The following is a 5,679-nucleotide window of genomic DNA, read 5'->3' as shown; positions in this document are numbered from 1 at the left end:
GAGGTCTATAGTCCTTAGAACGACCATTCTATTCTAGGTTAGCGGTCCTACAGTCAGCACGACTTTGATACCACTTATGTCACACCCGGTTTTAGAAGGCAAACCGAATGTGAACCATGTACGTGCCAGGATCAGTTGTTCACGTACACAGCAGTTACATAACATGGACATCATCACACAATGCTCAAAATGGTATTAAAAAGGGAAATAATAGTCGATTACATCATACGTCTGAGACGTCCATATAGTCCTTACAATAAATCAAAGTGCGGAAAAGGAACGTAGATAAACGCGGCCTTCACAGGCAGCCGACTGGGGGGTTGCCGCTAACCCACGCCTAGAACTCGTCGTAGTCTTGGAACTCCTGGAAGTCTCCTTCCACGACTTCATCTTCTCCTGAGCAGTGGTTGCTATACTGACAACCTGGGGATGGGGGGGGTTTGGTGTGTAGAGCAAGGGTGAGTACACATCAACATACTCAGCAAGTATCCTGTTTGGCTGTAGTGGACTAGCTTTATGTGGGGATGAGCCAAGCAGTTGCTTTTAGTTGGTCAGATTATTATTTACTAATAGAAAGCCAGGTTTTAGCATTATCCCAAGTTATTAGCCCGATGTACCCTTTCCAAATGGAAAGAATACCACTTACCAGCACCATAGTCATAACCAGAATCATCGATCTCATAGCCACCTGTACCATAATGTCTCTGATCAAGTACCACTAATCACTGGAGCTCCCTTGGCCGCTCATAACCGCGAGCACGTCTGATATATCAGTTTTCAAACACTCTGCAGAGGTTGTGCACTTTACCCACAAGCCGTGATTCCCTTTCTGCCCGGAGATCATGACTCTCCATTGATCACTACCAAGGTGACCCAGCAGGGCATCACTACGTAGCCTTTACAAAGATTCCCCGGGGCTGTAGCCACCCGTTAGGTTTCCTAAATGCACCGCACTCCTCCCCAAGGGGCGAACCCAAACTTGGCAGAGCGAGCCGCATACACCGAGCCCCATTGACGGCACGACGGCTAAGTGATCTACACCCCGGATCCTCTAATTATTCAGCTAAGGGCATCCCATTCCACCCTCATGGTTGCACTGTTTTCCCGGGCGGTCATCCATAGAACAGGTCCTTACGGAGAGGCACTCGAGAAACCGCTTGAGCCCCCTTGAAGACCACAAGTACAACATCATAATCAGAGAAGGGAAAACAGCGTATCATAGATAATCTCATCATGTTCATTGATTAGAGTTTGAGCAATAGCATAAAGCTAGACAATAATAATCCAACCCAATTAGTTAAACAAGGACATGGATAACAAAAGCTAGTCAATCCTTAGGCATACATGTGTAAAGCGGGAGGTGAATTAAAGAATGAATAGGACAGAGATAGGTCAAGGGACACTTGCCTCCACCAACCGACTGCTGCTCAGGGGCTTCTCCTGCGAGTTCCTCGGGCTCTTCAACCGGATCGTTCTCTATGCGATTGAAAGCATACATACATTCATCCATTCAAATTAGGAAACAAACAGTACACCATACAAGGGAACAAATAAAGTGAACATGCATAGAATATCACATATGATAATGAACTCACCATGGTTAGAAAGAAATGGGAAAAGGTCTCGCAAGAGTTAAAGCTTATGCCCGAGACGCACTACGGGTAAACAAATAACTAAACGCTACGTGCTCTAGTTCCAATTGGTTCTAACAAAAGAATTAGCTACATGCACTAATGTAAACGTGACCACTCTTAGTAGATTAACATTGAATGAGACAGATGATTAGTTATACAAATTAACTAACGTAACCAATTTCCAAATTGAGACTCCTATCTTATTAATATAAACACGTGATTAGCGCGCATAGGACACGGGGGGGGGGGGGGGTAGACGGGGACACGACGGGTCGTGCCACGACACTGCGCACTACGCGAGCACGCGCGCGAGGCCGCACGCACATGCCACAAACTGGCCGTGCGCACGTCGGGGCCGAGCGCTAGCCGAGCTCAAAGCTGAAAGGGAAATGTGCCCTTGGGCCATTTCTAAGTATTTTGGTGATTGAGTGTCAACACAAGTGCTTAAATGTAAATCAATGCCCATGGATGAACAAAGTGCAAATCTTCAACAAAGGTATGTTTCTAAGTCTTAGTACATTGGTTTTGTGTACTAATATATTTGTCTAAGTGTTAGAAACAGAAAGAAGAAGAGAAGAGAAGACTTGGCTGTGTGCAGCCAAGGGGCTGTTTCGGTCTGGGGCACCGGACTGTCCGGTGGTGCACCGGACAGTGTCCGGTGGTGCACCGGACAGTGTCCGGTGCGCCAGGCTGCCTCGGCCGAAGAGGCCGCTCTCGGGTTTTTCTCCGGCGACTTCGGCTAAAATTCACCGGACTGTCCGGTGTGCACCGGACTGTCCGGTGAGCCAACGGTCGGCCGGGCCAACGGTCGGCCGCGCGATCGGCGCGCGACACGTGGCCGAGCCAACGGTCGGAAGGAAGCACCGGACTGTCCGGTGTGCACCGGACTGTCCGGTGCGCCAGATCTGCAACGGTCGGCAACGGTCGGCTTCGCTTTTTATGGAAACAAATCGGGCACCGGACAGTGTCCGGTGTGCACCGGACTGTCCGGTGCGCCACGAGACAGAAGGCAAAGATGGCCTTCCAGATTTGTTCCCAACGGCTCCTAGCTGCCTTGGGGCTATAAAAGGGACCCCTTGGCGCATGGAGGAGTACACCAAGCATTCCTCGAGCACTCTTGATCACTCACACATCAATCTCGCGCACTTGTTCGACATTCTAGTGATTTGAGCTCCGTTCTAGTGTGCTAGTCTTTTGAGCTCAAGTCTGGGTCTTGTGTGTGCGTATTCGCTGTGATCTTTGTGTCGTGTGTGAGTTGCTAATCCCTCCTTTGCTCTGTGATTCTCTGTGAACATCTTTTGTAAGGGCGAGAGGCTCCAAGTTGTGGAGATTCCTCGCAAACGGGATTGAGAAAAGAAAAGCAAGAACACTGTGGTATTCAAGTTGATCATTGGATCACTTGAGAGGAGTTGAGTGCAACTCTCGTCCGTTGGGACGCCACAACGTGGAGTAGGCAAGTTTTGTACTTGGCCGAACCACGGGATAACCACTGTGTCATCTCTGTGATTGGATTCTTGTGGTTATTGTGTTTTGACTCCTCTCTAGCCACTTGGCATAAACTGTGCTAACACCTAATCAAGTTTTGTGGCTATAAGTTTAAGTTTTTACAGGATCACCTATTCACCCCCCCCCTCTAGGTGCTCTCAATTGGTATCGGAGCCGTTCTCTTCAAGAAAGGGACTAACCGCCCGAAGAGATGGATCCTAAGGGGAAGGGAATTGTGATCAACGACAAGGAGAAGGAGTCCTTCGTCAACGAGCCAAGGGATGACAAGTCCAATGACTCGGGCTCGGGCCACAAGCGAAGAGATGGGAAGAAGAAGAAGACAAGACGCATCAAGGAGATCGTCTACTACGACAGCGATGAGTCCTCTTCTTCCCAAAAGGACGACGACTACGACAAACAAAGGAAACCGGTTAATTCTAACTTTTCTTTTGACTACTCTCGTATTCCGCATAGTTCAAATTCACATTTGCTTTCCATTCCACTCGGCAAGCCCCCACACTTTGATGGGGAGGACTACGGATTTTGGAGCCACAAAATGCGTAGTCACCTATTCTCTCTCCATCCTAGCATATGGGAGATTGTAGATAGTGGAATGCACTTTAATAGTTCGGATAGTCCTATATTCATTAATGAGCAAATCCATAAAAATGCACAAGCTACTACTGTTCTTCTAGCCTCATTATGCAGGGATGAATATAATAAAGTGAGTGGCTTGGATAACGCCAAGCAAATCTGGGATACCCTCAAGATCTCTCATGAGGGAAATGACGCTACCTTGCTCACCAAAATGGAGTTGGTGGAGGGCGAGCTTGGACGGTTCGCGATGATAAGGGGCGAGGAGCCAACTCAAACATACAACCGGCTCAAGACCCTTGTCAACAAAATAAGGAGCTACGGAAGCACGCGATGGACGGACCACGACGTCGTCCGACTAATGCTCAGGTCCTTTACCGTTCTTGATCCTCATTTGGTGAATAATATTCGTGAGAATCCCAGGTACACCAAAATGTCGCCCGAAGAAGTACTAGGAAAATTCGTCAGCGGGCGAATGATGATCAAGGAGGCAAGGTATGTGGACGACGCCTTGAATGGACCGATCAACGAGCCGCAACCTTTTGCTCTCAAAGCCACAGGGAACAAGGAGGCGCTACCCAGCAAGGTGGCGCAAATTGAGGCGGCCGGTCTTAATGAAGAAGAAATGGCCCTCATTATCAAGAGATTCAAGACGGTGCTAAAGGGTCGCAATGGACAGCCGAGCAAGACTAAGACCAAGGGGAAGCGATCATGCTTCAAATGCGGTAAGCTTGGTCATTTTATTGCTAACTGTCCTGATAATGATAGTGACCAGGAAAAGGGGAACAAGAGGGAAAAGAAGAAGCATTACAAGAAGGCAAAGGGCGAGGCGCATCTAGGCAAGGAGTGGGACTCGGATTGCTCCTCGTCCGACTCCGACAATGAAGGACTCGCCGCCACCGCCTTCAACAAATCAACCCTCTTCCCCAACGAGCGTCACACATGCCTTATGGCAAGAGAGAAGAAGGTATGTACTCGCAACTCTACCTATGCTTCTTCAAGTGAGGACGAATCTAGTGATGAGGATGAAGTAGATTATTCATGTTTGTTCAAGGGCTTAGATAGATCTAAGATAGACAAAATTAATGAATTAATTGATGCCTTGAATGAAAAGAATATACTTTTAGAAAAGCAAGAGGATTTGTTGTATGAAGAGCATGATAAATTTGTTGAGGCACAAAAATCCTATGCTTTAGAAGTTAAGAGAAATGAAATGCTTTCTTTTGAACTATCTACTTGTCATGAAACCATTTCTACTTTGAAAGGTGTCAACAATGATTTAAATGCTAAATTAGAAGTAGCAAACAAATCCAATTCTTGTGTAGAACATGTTGAAATTTGTACTAGGTGTAAAGACTTTGACATTAATGCTTGTAGTGAACACCTAGTTTCAATTTCCAAGCTTAATGATGAACTGGCTAGTCTTAATGCTCAACTTAAGACTAGCAAGAATGATTTCGATAAGCTAAAATTTGCAAGGGATGCCTACACAATTGGTAGACACCCCTCAATTAAGGATGGACTTGGCTTCAAGAGAGAAGCTAAGAACTTAACAAGCCATAAGGCTCCCATTCCCGCCAAGGAGAAAGGGAAGGCCCCTATGGCTACTAGTGCTAAAAGGAACCATGCATTTTTGTATCATGATAGAAGACAAACTAGAAATGTAAGTCATGATGCTTATGATTCATATGTTTATGATTCTCATACCATGTTTGCTCCTAGTTCCTCTTATGTGTATGATAGAAATGTTACTAGGAGAAATGTTGTTCCTAAAAGAAATGTTATTCATCATGTGCCTAGAAGGAATGTTATTCATGCTCCTAGGAAAATAGCAAATGAACCTTCCACAATTTATTATGCTTTAAATGCTTCCTTTGCTATTTGTAGAAAGGATAAGAAAATTGTTGCTAGGAAGTTAGGGGCAAAATGCAAGGGAGACAAAACTTGCATTTGGGTCCCTAAGGAT

Source organism: Zea mays, chromosome 2, assembly GCF_902167145.1.
Source record: "Zea mays cultivar B73 chromosome 2, Zm-B73-REFERENCE-NAM-5.0, whole genome shotgun sequence".
Classification (NCBI taxonomy): domain Eukaryota; kingdom Viridiplantae; phylum Streptophyta; class Magnoliopsida; order Poales; family Poaceae; genus Zea; species Zea mays.
This window is presented reverse-complemented; position numbering follows the sequence as displayed.